The sequence below is a fragment of the Schistocerca piceifrons genome, chromosome 1 (assembly GCF_021461385.2).
Source record: "Schistocerca piceifrons isolate TAMUIC-IGC-003096 chromosome 1, iqSchPice1.1, whole genome shotgun sequence".
Lineage (NCBI taxonomy): Eukaryota > Metazoa > Arthropoda > Insecta > Orthoptera > Acrididae > Schistocerca > Schistocerca piceifrons.
This window is the reverse complement of record NC_060138.1, coordinates 783,840,351-783,852,643: the sequence shown is the minus strand read 5'-3', so window position 1 is coordinate 783,852,643 and position 12,293 is coordinate 783,840,351.

The following is a 12,293-nucleotide window of genomic DNA, read 5'->3' as shown; positions in this document are numbered from 1 at the left end:
CACAAAGTAAGGGCCGTCACACACCAAAGTAGGGGTGTGGGTGGAGAAATATTAGAACTGGTATCTGCGACCAGTCGCTTAGTATCATTTAATATGCAATCACAGGATCTACGTTTACATACAAACACCGAACGCCACCATACGATACATGGCAAAGGTTACCTTGTACCACTAGCAGTCATGCCGCTTCTCGTTCCACTCGCAAACAGAGCGAGGGAAAAAGGACCGTCTACACGCTTCCGTACGAGCACACTAATTTCACCTGTCTTCTTGGTTCTTATGCGAAATTTATGTTGGCAGCAGTACAATAGTTCTACAGTCAGACTCAAATACCGGTTCTTTAAGTTTTGTCAATGCTGTTTCGCATAAAACGACATCGTCTTTCATCCAGGGACCCATTTCAGTTCCGAAAGCATCTCTGTAATACTCGCGTGTTGATCGATCCTACCGGTAACTAATGTAGCAGCACCACTCTGGTTTGCCTCTGTGTCTTCCTTTAATCCGGTCTGGCGAGGATCCCAAACACTCTAGCTATACTAAATATTGAGACTCACCAGTGTTCTGTACGCGGTCTCATTTGTGGATGAGCTGCCATTTCCCAAAATTGTGCAAATAAATCGAAGTCAACCATACGCATTCTCTACAACCGATCTTACGTGCTCGTTTCATTTCACATGAAATAACCTGAAAGTGGTTCGAAGAACCCTCTGCCTGTTACTTAAGTGTGAACTGCAGAGTACTCATGTAGGTACAGATATCGCTTTGCAACGTTACGCCTAGATATTTGACCCAACTGACAGTTCCAAGTAGCACACCACTAATAATGTATTCAAGCATTACAAGATTGTTTTTTTCTACTCATTTGTATTAATCGCATTTTTATAAGTTTAGAGCTAGCTGCTATTCACAACATAAAACAGAAATTGTACAAGTCATCTTTTAACCTCCTAAGGTCACTCAACGATGATACCTTCCCCTACATTAGTGCCATCAGCAAAGAGTCGCAGATTGTTACTCATCCTACTGGAAGATCCCTTATGTCTCAAGGAGACTTATTATATTTGAAGTCAGAATATTTTAATAGGACTCCAGAGTATCCATAATTTGTCTTCTTTTTTGTCACTACAGCCTGTGATGGGCCTCCTCAAAAAGCTGCTTCCATACACCTACGTTCTCAGCTTTTCTCTTCTACCCTCGGACCTCAACCAACACATCGTCCAGCCATGCAACTCTTCATCACCTTCTGACACCAACAATCTTTTCCGTATCTTCCAACCAGTGTGTTCTTAGAAATTTAATAAATTGTACTATATCTCTGACGTGTATAAACTGTTGTTCATGATAGTATCTCACTCTCCAACCCTCTGCCAAATGCCCTCAGGCTCTCCAAGTCTGCTTCCGTCATCGTCCACATTTCTGACCCATATGTAACAGCTGGTCGAAGATTAGATTAAATGCACTTTCTGTTCCAATAGGTACATAATGAAAAGATCCTCCAGGATGCAGAACAAATCATAAGAAAAAGAATACACGATAAATATACTCACATACATATTCTAAACGATAATGTCGATGCAACAATTATCTTCTGTCATTGGCTGTTCGTTCCAGTTCCATGTAATTGTCACATCTTATCGTCTTCTCAGCGCCTTCCAAACACTTCATCCTAGGCCGTCTTCTTCCTTTCTTTCCCGGTACTTTTCCTTCAAGAATAATAATGATGAAACTTATGTCTGATAACGTGTCCAACAAGTTTAATTTTTCTCTTTTCTATTTCCCTTTATAATCTTCTATTTTCGTTGACTTCCACGTTGGCTTTTCTTTCCTCCCAATTCATACTGGTCATTTGCCACCATATCTACATTTTAGTAGCTTCAAGTCGATTCTTTTGAGTTTACCCTAAGTCGAATTTTTACTTCCATAGAGCAGTGTATTCCACACAAATGGTTTTGCAATGATTTTTTGAGATCTCTATTCATATATTGTCAAGTTAAAATGTTTTTCTTAGTCACAAATGCCTGCTTTGCCAATGCCATACTTATCTTCACTTCCACTATACAGATATTGTACTCTGTGATAGCAAAATTGTTTCACCTGCTCATTTCTGACGTCATTAGTTTTTATATTGGTTTTAATATCACCGCTATTTTTTCTTACTACCTTTAGTTTTTTTCGTTTATTCACTTTTAATTTCCGCAGTTTAAGACTGTCTGACAGATGTGCAACATGAATTCTTTTCGGAGTCTGCAATTATCGGGATGCCATAAGCAAATATAATAGGCCTACAATGTATCCTTTCGCCGGTGGGTTTTATTCCCTTTGTGTTCTGCTTCATGATGTGAATAGTTCCCTCAGTGAAGACAATAAATAAATATAGAAATAGGAGACATCCTTATCTAACCCGTTTTCTAACTTTGGCTTTTTCCTCTACGTTACTGATGTTTAATTTGGGCTTTGCTTCTGAAATTGTTGATTAATTAGCTTCACAAAGAAAAACAAATACGCTAATGGACGTTCCTCAGATTCCAAGCCTTGGCCTTGATCGTGCAATAAATAAAAGATTGTAAACATGTTTTCATTTAAAAGGTAATAAATAAGTTTAAAAAGCAATAAATAAGGGAATAGTATACATTCAGTCATCTTGAGGCTGAAGTTCTTCTGTCCGCGCCGGCCCTTGTGGCCGAGCGGTTCTAGGCGCTTCAGTCCGGAACCGCGCTGCTGCTACGGTCGCAGGTTCGAATCCTGCCTTGGCCATGGATGTGTGTGATGTCTTTAGCCGGCCAGTGTGGCCACGCGGTGAAAGGCGCTTCAGTCTGGAACCGCGCGACCGCTACGGTCGCAGGTTCGAATCCTGTCTCGGGCATGGATGTGTGTGATGTCCTTAGGTTAGTTAGGTTTAAGTCGTTCTAAGTTCTAGGGGACTGATGACCTCAGATGTTAAGTCCCATAGTGTTCAGAGCCATTTTTGTGTGATGTCCTTAGATTAGTTAGGTTTAAGTAGTTCTAAGTCTTCAAAAATGGCTCTGAGCACTATGGGACTTAACATCTATGGTCATCAGTCCTCTAGAACTTAGAACTACTTAAATCTAACTAACCTAAGGACAGCACACAACAGCCAGCCATCACGAGGCAGAGAAAATCCCTGACCCCGCCGGGAATCGAACCCGGGAACCCGGGCGTGGGAAGCGAGAACGCTACCGCACGACCACGAGATGCGGGCAGTTGTAAGTCTAGGAGACTGATGACCTCAGATGTTAAGTCCCATAGTGCTTAAAGCCATTTGAACCATTTTCTTCTGTGCGCGTTTGCCTGCAAAAAGATTTGTTTTTGGAGCAAAACACACTTTTATCGTTTCTTATATTTCCGAGACATGTTCTGCTAGAGTTTCAGCATGCGCACAAATAAATTCGGCTCTTTAAGGCAGTATTTACAAATTTAAAGAAAGAGATAAAGTTTTGTGTATATACCTTGTTACGAAATATTGTAGTTTTCCTCGCCATTCATGTATTTTATTGCATCCGTTTTCTAGAGTTTGTCATCTGCATCCGTGCAGAACTCAATGTAGAAAGGTTATTTACTTATTTAATTTTACATCAGGGAATGTTATGGCCAGCCCTAAAATTAATTCTATGTGGAAGATATTACGCGCACGCGCGGGCGCGCGTGTGTGTATGTGTGTGTGTGTGGATGGGTGTGGCCGGGCGTTGTGGCCGAGCGGTTCTAGGCGCTTCAGTCCGGAACCGCGCTGCTGCTACGGTGGCGCAGGTTCGAATCCTGCCTCGGGCACGGATGTGTGTGATGTTCTTGGGTTAGTTAGGTTTAAGTAGTTCTAAGTCTAGAGGGCTGATGACTTCAGATGTTAAGTCCCATAGTGCTTAGAGCTATTTCATTTGTGTGTGTGTGTGTGTGTGTGTGTGTGTGTGTGTGTATGTATGTTTGCAATGTGTTTGACTTACTTTTTCTGGTTTCCCCATTATCTTCACAGTGGAAACCTGCGTTATGTAAATTTCGCTGTCACTGTTTACAAACTAAGAAAACGAGATGGCAGACAGTTGAACAAGTTAATGTATAGTGCGCAGGAGTTTTGATCTTTGTGAGGTGCGTGTGCCATTTTGTGTGTGTATTTTTATGGGTTAGTTTTGTCTGGTAGTTCTTTGAAGACAGAGAAGAGAGTTCCGTTTCAGAGAACTGTGTATTCATTTATTATTTGTTCTCCTTCGACTACAGATTTAGCTTGATTAATCTTTTAATTAGAGAATTCTTAAATGATACCTGTTACTTGGCATAATAGGCTCACACTATTCACAAAAAATAAAAATAAAAAACTAAATTCCTCCCGAACATGGCATGAAGGCCCAACGGTACTGACCGGCCGCCGTGTCAACCTCAGCCGACAGGCATCACTGGATGCGGATACGGAGGGGCATGTGGTCAGCACACCGCTCTCCCAGCCGCATGTCAGTTTCCGAGACCGGAGCCGCCACTTTTCAATCAAGTAGCTCCTCAGTTTGCGTCACAAAGGCTGAGTGCACCCCGCTTGCCAACAGCGCTCAGCAGACCGGTCACCCACGCAAGTGCTAGCCCAGTCCGACAGCGCTTAACTTCGGTGATCTGACGGGAACCGGTGTTACCACTGCGGCAAGGCCGTCGTGCACAAAAAATAAACTCAATTTAAAAAATAGCTTTGAGTGTGAACGTGCGTGCGTGCGTATGTGTGTGTGTGTGTGTGTGTGTGTGTGTGTGTGTGTGTGTGTGTTTTAATTGACTTCCTAGTCCTTATCTAGCAGAACGGTGGTGTACGCGTTCGCAGCCGCGTGGGTGTTGTGGCAACTCCGCAAAACATACAACAGATGCGGGCTGTAGGAGCCCAAGGTATGGTCGGATGCGGGAAGCCGAATCGAGGTCCAGCGGCGACCCGGCGTCTGACGAGCGGCTGACGTGTTTGTGACACGAGGGCAGCGGCGTTATTTGGGGGCGGCTGGAATGCGGGAGCCCGGAGGCGGCAGGCCGAGTGCTCACGACGCGAGCGCCAGGTCGCCGGGCCCTTTTTGTCGCACGATTTACATCGGAGCCTCCGCCCCCACCTCCATCGCCGCCACGCCGCCTACTCCCCCTCGTTTCCTGACGCCAAGTAAAAACAACAGTGAGTGAGAGGGGGAGGGGAGAGAGAGAGCTAGAGAGCTGAGAGGAAGACGCAGCGGGGAAGAAGGAGATGCGCTGGCGCCGCGCCAGATTTATGAATGTTATCGGGACGTAAGTTCGGAATGCGAGGCGCGGAAGTCGCGTTCCTGCCTTATCGGCGTCACGCTCCAAATAGATAGCAGCGTCGCCCCGTTCAGAGCGCCGGATCCCGGCCGCGATGGCGCTGCGGACACGCCGCGCGCCGCCGGGGTGGACCATTAACGGCGCGGCGAAAGTCCGCCACGGTTGCACAACGGCTGCGTGCCGCCCCAGACGGACTAATAACGATGGCACTTGTGCGGAATTCGAAGACATTAGCGCAAATATTTGCACATCAGTCCAAACGCCACTCATAACCGAAGGAATTCACAGTTACTCGGCGACTCAGAGGCCTAAGCGTCAATGGTCAGTGGGAAGGCCACTAAGACGACTGAGTGGTCCGTTATGCATACAGACGTCACAGCTCAGATGCGTAATAAGGTCTGCGACGGAACCTTGGAAATCCTTCAGCAAAGAATCCTCGTTGCAGGATTGTAAGGAAAAGCAGGAGTTAGAAAGTATTTCAAAAAAAAATGGTTCAAATGGTTCTGAGCACTATGGGACTTAGCACCTTAGGTCATCAATCCCCTAGAACTTAGAACTAATTAAACCTAACTAACCTAAGGACATCACACACATACATGCCCGAGGCAGGATTCGAACCTGCGACCGTAGCAGTCGCGCATTTCCGGACTGAGCGCCTAGAACCGCGAGAAAAGTATTTCCATTTCGACATAGCCGGCTGAAGTGGCCGAGCGGTTCTAGGCGCTACAATCTGGAACCGCGGGACCGTTACGGTCGCAGGTTCGAATCCTGCCTCGGGCATGCATGTGTGTGATGTCCTTAGGTTAGTTAGGTTTCAGTAGTTCTAAGTTCTAGGGGACTGTTGACCTCAGATGTTAATTCCCATAGTTTTCACAGCCATTTGAACCATTTTGACGTAATTTTATTTTGAACTCCACGCCCATTAATGACTGTTGGTGAATAACGCAAGCAGACACTAACACTTTTAAAATGCTTTATTGCGATTCCATAACCGGTTTCGGGCTATCATTCTCATCCTCAGATGGCTAACGGTTCTGATTAGTCTTCACTTCGGAGTTTTTCATGTACAAACAGCCAACTAGCATTAAAGGCCGTGGTATTCACGAGACGCAGGATGGACAAAATAACATTGAAATTGCCTAGTCAGGCACTCCCAACTGTTTGTACGTTCAAAAACTGCAAAGCAAAGATTAATTGGAAACATTAGCCATCTGGAGATGGGCATGATTGCCAGAAACCGGTTATGGGACTTAAATAAGGCATTGCAAAAGTTTTTTGATGCGCTAAGCTTAATGACAAAAGCAGCTTTCGCATTATGTGTCACTGTCATATAACACGGTTCAATTAAACTTAGACTATACGCAGAAACAACTACTACAGTATAGTACAGAATACAACTGAAAGTAATGAGACAAACAGAAACGACATTTTTACGTAAAGATAATAATAATAATAATACTGAAATCACCGCGATTTATCCTGGTACCCAGAATATAAAACAAAAGGCAGTGTGTGTGACCGCTGCGATGTATTTTCATACTGCCACATCTCGCCACATGATTTGAGCAATGAAAGAGGCCAAGGACCATTTATTAGCCAATGTATAACATTTAACTACGCATTTAATGATGTATTTTGACGATTTACAAGGAGAAATAAATCCGGCGCCACTGACGACTTAAGAAACTACAGAGTAATTCAGCGCGCATGTAAAAACATCGATATTAAAGACACACTCTGAAGACATTTGAATAATACAAAAAAACAAGCGCGCAACCCATCGTCCACTGCCGGACGATATGACTCTCTTTTTATCTTCTGTATAATACGGACGCACCATTACATAGGCGTCATTAATAGACTTGTTATTTGTTAAAACCTACAGATAAATACTGTCATTTTGTTGCATGTGGGACTAGCATGTGTGAAAAACGCAGAGTGGTTAATGAACGGACATTTCTACGTGATTTCTAAACTTGTCAAACCACTCAAGCTCTGTCATTGTTACTGACGTAAGTGTTAACATGTTATATGTGGGTTAAGTTCAAATTCGTAATTATAGTGTCAATTACTCTAAATTCGTGTTTGCTTAATCATTTACTTTCTATGTGTCAAGTTTTTTACAGAGCCAACAGTGTCCGACGTGCCATTGTGCGGACAGAACAGTCGAGGCCGACGTTAACATACTACTTATATTCCTCCCTTGTAATATTCTTCAAACTCAGTTTTAAACTGGTTCTTAGGTGCACTTCCAGTGCGAGTGACGTCTGGGGATTTCTTAGCAAACTTTGCTTCTCCAACCGCACATCGCTCGCACAAAGCCTCGCTGTTCCACAATGGTACGCCGCGCTTTCTAAACGGGAAAGGGAGCCACGCAAGAATATGTTGCTTCCCCTCCTCAATCTGATGCTTAATAATAATAATAATATTTCCTTACATCAGACCACGAAAAACAGCGGTTGGTAAGGACCTCAGGGACCGATGACCTCAACAGTTTGGTCCCTTAGGAATTCACACACATTTGAACATTTGGTAAGGACCTATTGCGGCAGGACGTTCCAATTCTCTACCTACTCGGTTAGGTCACTACATTCGCCGAATATCCTCTCGTTCCAAGAGCCACTCCACCTGCGCTGTAGGACTCGGTAGCGCATTGTCATCCAATAGAAAGCAAGTCACGGGCCGAATGCACTCCTCAAAATACGTACAACGGGAAAGAGAACAGGCTCACAATAAGATAGAGCGGTGGGTGTGCCGTGTTCGAAGATTTGGAGGTCAGTAGGTGGATGCAACATTATGCCTCCCCCTATCATAACACATGGGCCACAAAAATGATCATGTTCGACAATGTTCGTGGATGCATTACGTGTAAGCACCTCTCGCTATATGAGAGTACGTCGAAAATCACTGCTCAGACTGAACCTGCACACAATCGCACTTCTCGTTGGTCTAGTCGCTATGCTCCTGTCACTACTGCAAACGGTGCCAACGGAACACAACGTGATGGTCGAGGGGCAAAGAGACCACGCCCATGACACGGCTGAGCGCGAGTTTGCGTGCTTTGCGTTACTATTAAATGTGATTGCAAGTGCAGACGCTGTCTTACACGTGTCCCTTCCTGCCCATTGTACCATGTAACTCTCATCTGCTGCCATATGTTGTAGCTGACCTTACCCAATCACCTCTCTTCTTCGGGCAGCAGTTGCCCGTACTTCTGAACGCTCCCCCATGCACGTGGAACAATGCTGCGAGCAATACCTAACTATACTGGAGTACACGCGTCACACTTTGTCCTTTTTCCAGTATCCCGATGATTCTTCCCCGTGTGAAGTCACCGGAATTTCGAAAAAAAAATCGTTTTTAACCATGAGTTTTTCATTTTAAAAACGTATTTGTCAACCGGTTTCGGTCATGCACCGTCTTCGCAGGACGTAAGGTCAAAACAGGTCAGGTACAAGCATATTTTCTGTTCCTTTTAGGCTGGTACAACCTCAAAGCATCATAAATGGTAATATCTGTGATACATCTGCTGGCGGTAATAGTATCCAAATATTTATCTGTGTTTTCACTGCTCGAGACGGGTGCAGAGCTGAGAAGTCACACCCCATCTAAACGCGTAAATCGGAGTGTGGATGAAGTAAAAGACATTATTCCCTTGGTAGAACGTAGTCCTTCAACAAGCATCGAAGAATTTCTGCACTCATCGGTGTTCCACATACGACTACAAGAATATGGCGGACATAATCATCATGTAAAGGGGACTTAATATCTTCGATGAGAAAATGAAGGTAGACGATTGGAATTTTGTTGTTGGCTAGTTGCAGATCGCCAGGTAATCCCGCTAGTACTGCTTACTGGTGAAAACACCTTCACTCGTGACGGTCTCAGTAACATCGTAACTCATATCGGTGGTACTATAAACGGACGAGACAGAGTTCCAAGATTGCATCTCTCTAAAAAAAAGGTGCTTGCGGTATGACAGTCAGCTGGTTGGGCTTGTTGTGTTACAGCGTCTTGCAGAGCTTTCTTGGGAACGAGCTTCCTGCGTTATTGGAAGAAGTTCCTTCGGCTGCAAGGGCGGGTGTACCCTTGCAGTACCACCGGCCCCTGCACATTATGTAAACTTAACAAAAATGGTTCAAATGGCTCTGAGCACTATGGGACTTAACTTCTGAGGTCATCAGTCCCCTAGAACTTAGAACTACTTAAACCTAACTAACCTAAGGACATCACACACATCCATGCCCGAGGCTGGATTCGAAGCTGCGACCGTAACGGTTACGCGGTTCCAGACTGTAGCGCCTAGAACCGCTCGGCCATCCCGGCCGGCGTAAACTTAACATTCCCCGGAAGATGGATCAGCAGAAGTGGTCACGTTTCTTGCCACCGAGGTCACCGGACTTTAGGCCTTTAGATTTTTGCTTGTGGGGATAATTGAAAGGCGAAATCCACAAAGAGAAAGTAAGCACAAGAGGCAAATTGATCGGATTTTGAACAGCGCTGACATGAAAGAACGCCATATGAGCTCAGAAGAGCTACGAGCGGTGTTTTCCGGGTTTCAAAAGTGCGTTGAAGTAGGTGGTGGATTTTAAGAAAATGAACTTTGAACTTCATCACCTGCCCTTACTTAAGACCTGTTGTTAAGTTCTATTGCAATAGCTGTAGCTCTCCAATTAATGGAAATTGGAAACATGTTACACAGAATACTTTATTCAAATTATCCTATACTATAATCTCCTTAAGTATTTAATATTTCTGCTAAACCACACAGTTTATACGCTGATGAGCCAAAACATTATGTCGAATGCCTACCACGAGGTTGTATGCTGCCTGGTGGCGCTGAGGCCACGCGACGCGGTAAGAGAAGTACATGAGCGGAGCAGAGAGGAATGGGGAATCATTCTAGCGATGGTAAATTGCGCAAATGCAGATTGTTGTGGCCCAGTGCCTTGGAGCGAGCACCTCGAACGCGGCGAAGCTGGTCGCCTGTTCGCGTGCCACTGGCATGACCATCTATGATAAGTGGTTGAAGAATGCTGAGACCTCGAGTAAGCGACAAGAAGTTGGATGTCCATACCCCATCACAGAGCATAGGCTCAAATGGTTCAGATGGCTCTGAGCACTATGGGACTTAACTTCTGAGATCATCAGTCCCCTAGAACTTAGAACTACTTAAACCTAACTAAGGACATCACACACATCCATGCCCGAGGCAGGATTCGAACCTGCGACCGTAGCAGTTGCGCGGTTCCGGACTGAAGTGCTGAGAACCTCTCGGCCACCGCGGCCGGCACAGAACATAGGGATCGAAGGCTTGCCCACTCTCTAAGAGAGGATAGGTGGCGAACTGTGGCAGATCTGACGACAGAGTCCAGTGCCGGTGCAGGCACGAGTGGTCTGGGGCACACTGGGCAGCGCACAGTGTTGTACATGGTGGTCCGTAGCAGGGGCCCCTACGTGTTCCCATATTGACCCAACATCATCGTCTATTACGATTAAAGTGGTCACGGGATCATAGAGATTGGACCGCAGATCAATGGAATCGAGTCGCCTGCTCGGCTGAATCCCGTTTATTGTTAAACCAGGTCGATGGTCGTGTCCAAATACGCCGTCATTCAGGCGAACTGGTGCTGGAAACATGCAGTGCACCACGGACGCAGGCCGGTGGGAGCAGTAGCATTCATCTGGGCTTCCATGGGACTTGCTATAGTAATCGAAGGCACCATGACAGCTGTGAAGTACGTGAACATTATTAGAGACCACCTGTAACCACTTATACTCGATAACTTCCCTGACAGCGATGGCATCTTCCAGCAGGATAATTGTCCGTGTCAAAGGCCGGAATCGTGCTGTCATGGATTGATCAGCATGATAGTGAAGTCACTCTGCTGTCTTCGTCATCAAATTCGGCTTCTCCAAATCCGATGAAGCCCAACTGGGGCGCTATCGGCCGCCAGCTCCGTACCCACAAACCAACTGTAAATTATGGGAAGTGTGTGACCTGTACCTAGTCATCTCGTGCCACAATTCTTTGGAAACCTATCAAGTACTTGTCTAATCCATGGCACTCAGAATCACTGATGAACTGCGTTCCAGAGGTGAACCAACACGCTTTCGAGCAGGCAGTCATAATATTTTGGGTCATCGGTGTACAAGCGACAATCCCAAAGAGCGGTCGCTAACAGATTAATGGTAAACTTATTCAGTTTCTCCCATCCTTACTGTATCAACAGCTAATACTGCAAAGTGATTCAAAATGGAACATATATTTGGAAACGGTAGTGGGGAGATTCTGAGAAAACGTCGAGCATTTACATATCAAGGTTCCCTTGGACAAGACAGCACCGTGTTGTAGAGTACAGCTTCAGTATCAAATAGGCCTGACAGCACACACAATATTTGACCACATACCTTTTGATTAAATGTGCTTGAAGATAAAGAAAGGTTTGAAAACTGATTGAAATCACCTCTACTGGACAAGAGCTTTTCCGTAGTTGAATTTCTGAGTAGATAGTATGTATGTGGTTGGAATATATATAGAAAATTTTGTGTTCCACATTAAGATTAAAACAAGATCAGTAACATAATTGGCCTACATCTAGCCACGTTTTCACACAGAAAATGTGCCTTGCCTGTAAACACGATGACGTACCACAACATAGTGAACTGTCGTCAATAGCATCCACGGAATATTCAAACTAAACACAGGATAAATTCTAAACACACTGCTAAGATCGTAACACGTCATTATGACCTATGAGATTGTAGATGTCCAGGGCACTTAAATTGGATATTTGCAAGAAACGCAACTGAGTCTACTCCGATTGCTATTTATGAAACTTAAAGAATCCGTATGACAGGTGAATGTGCAACAATTCTGTCGCCTCCCTCGTAAATCATGCGTAGCTTCCATGTCACGTAGACAGTCATCTTTCCCTGTACTTGTACGGATTTCTAAGCCATTATCATAAATATTGGCACTTTTGGACGAATTTCACTCATTGCATGGGAGACTAGGCGATGGAAGT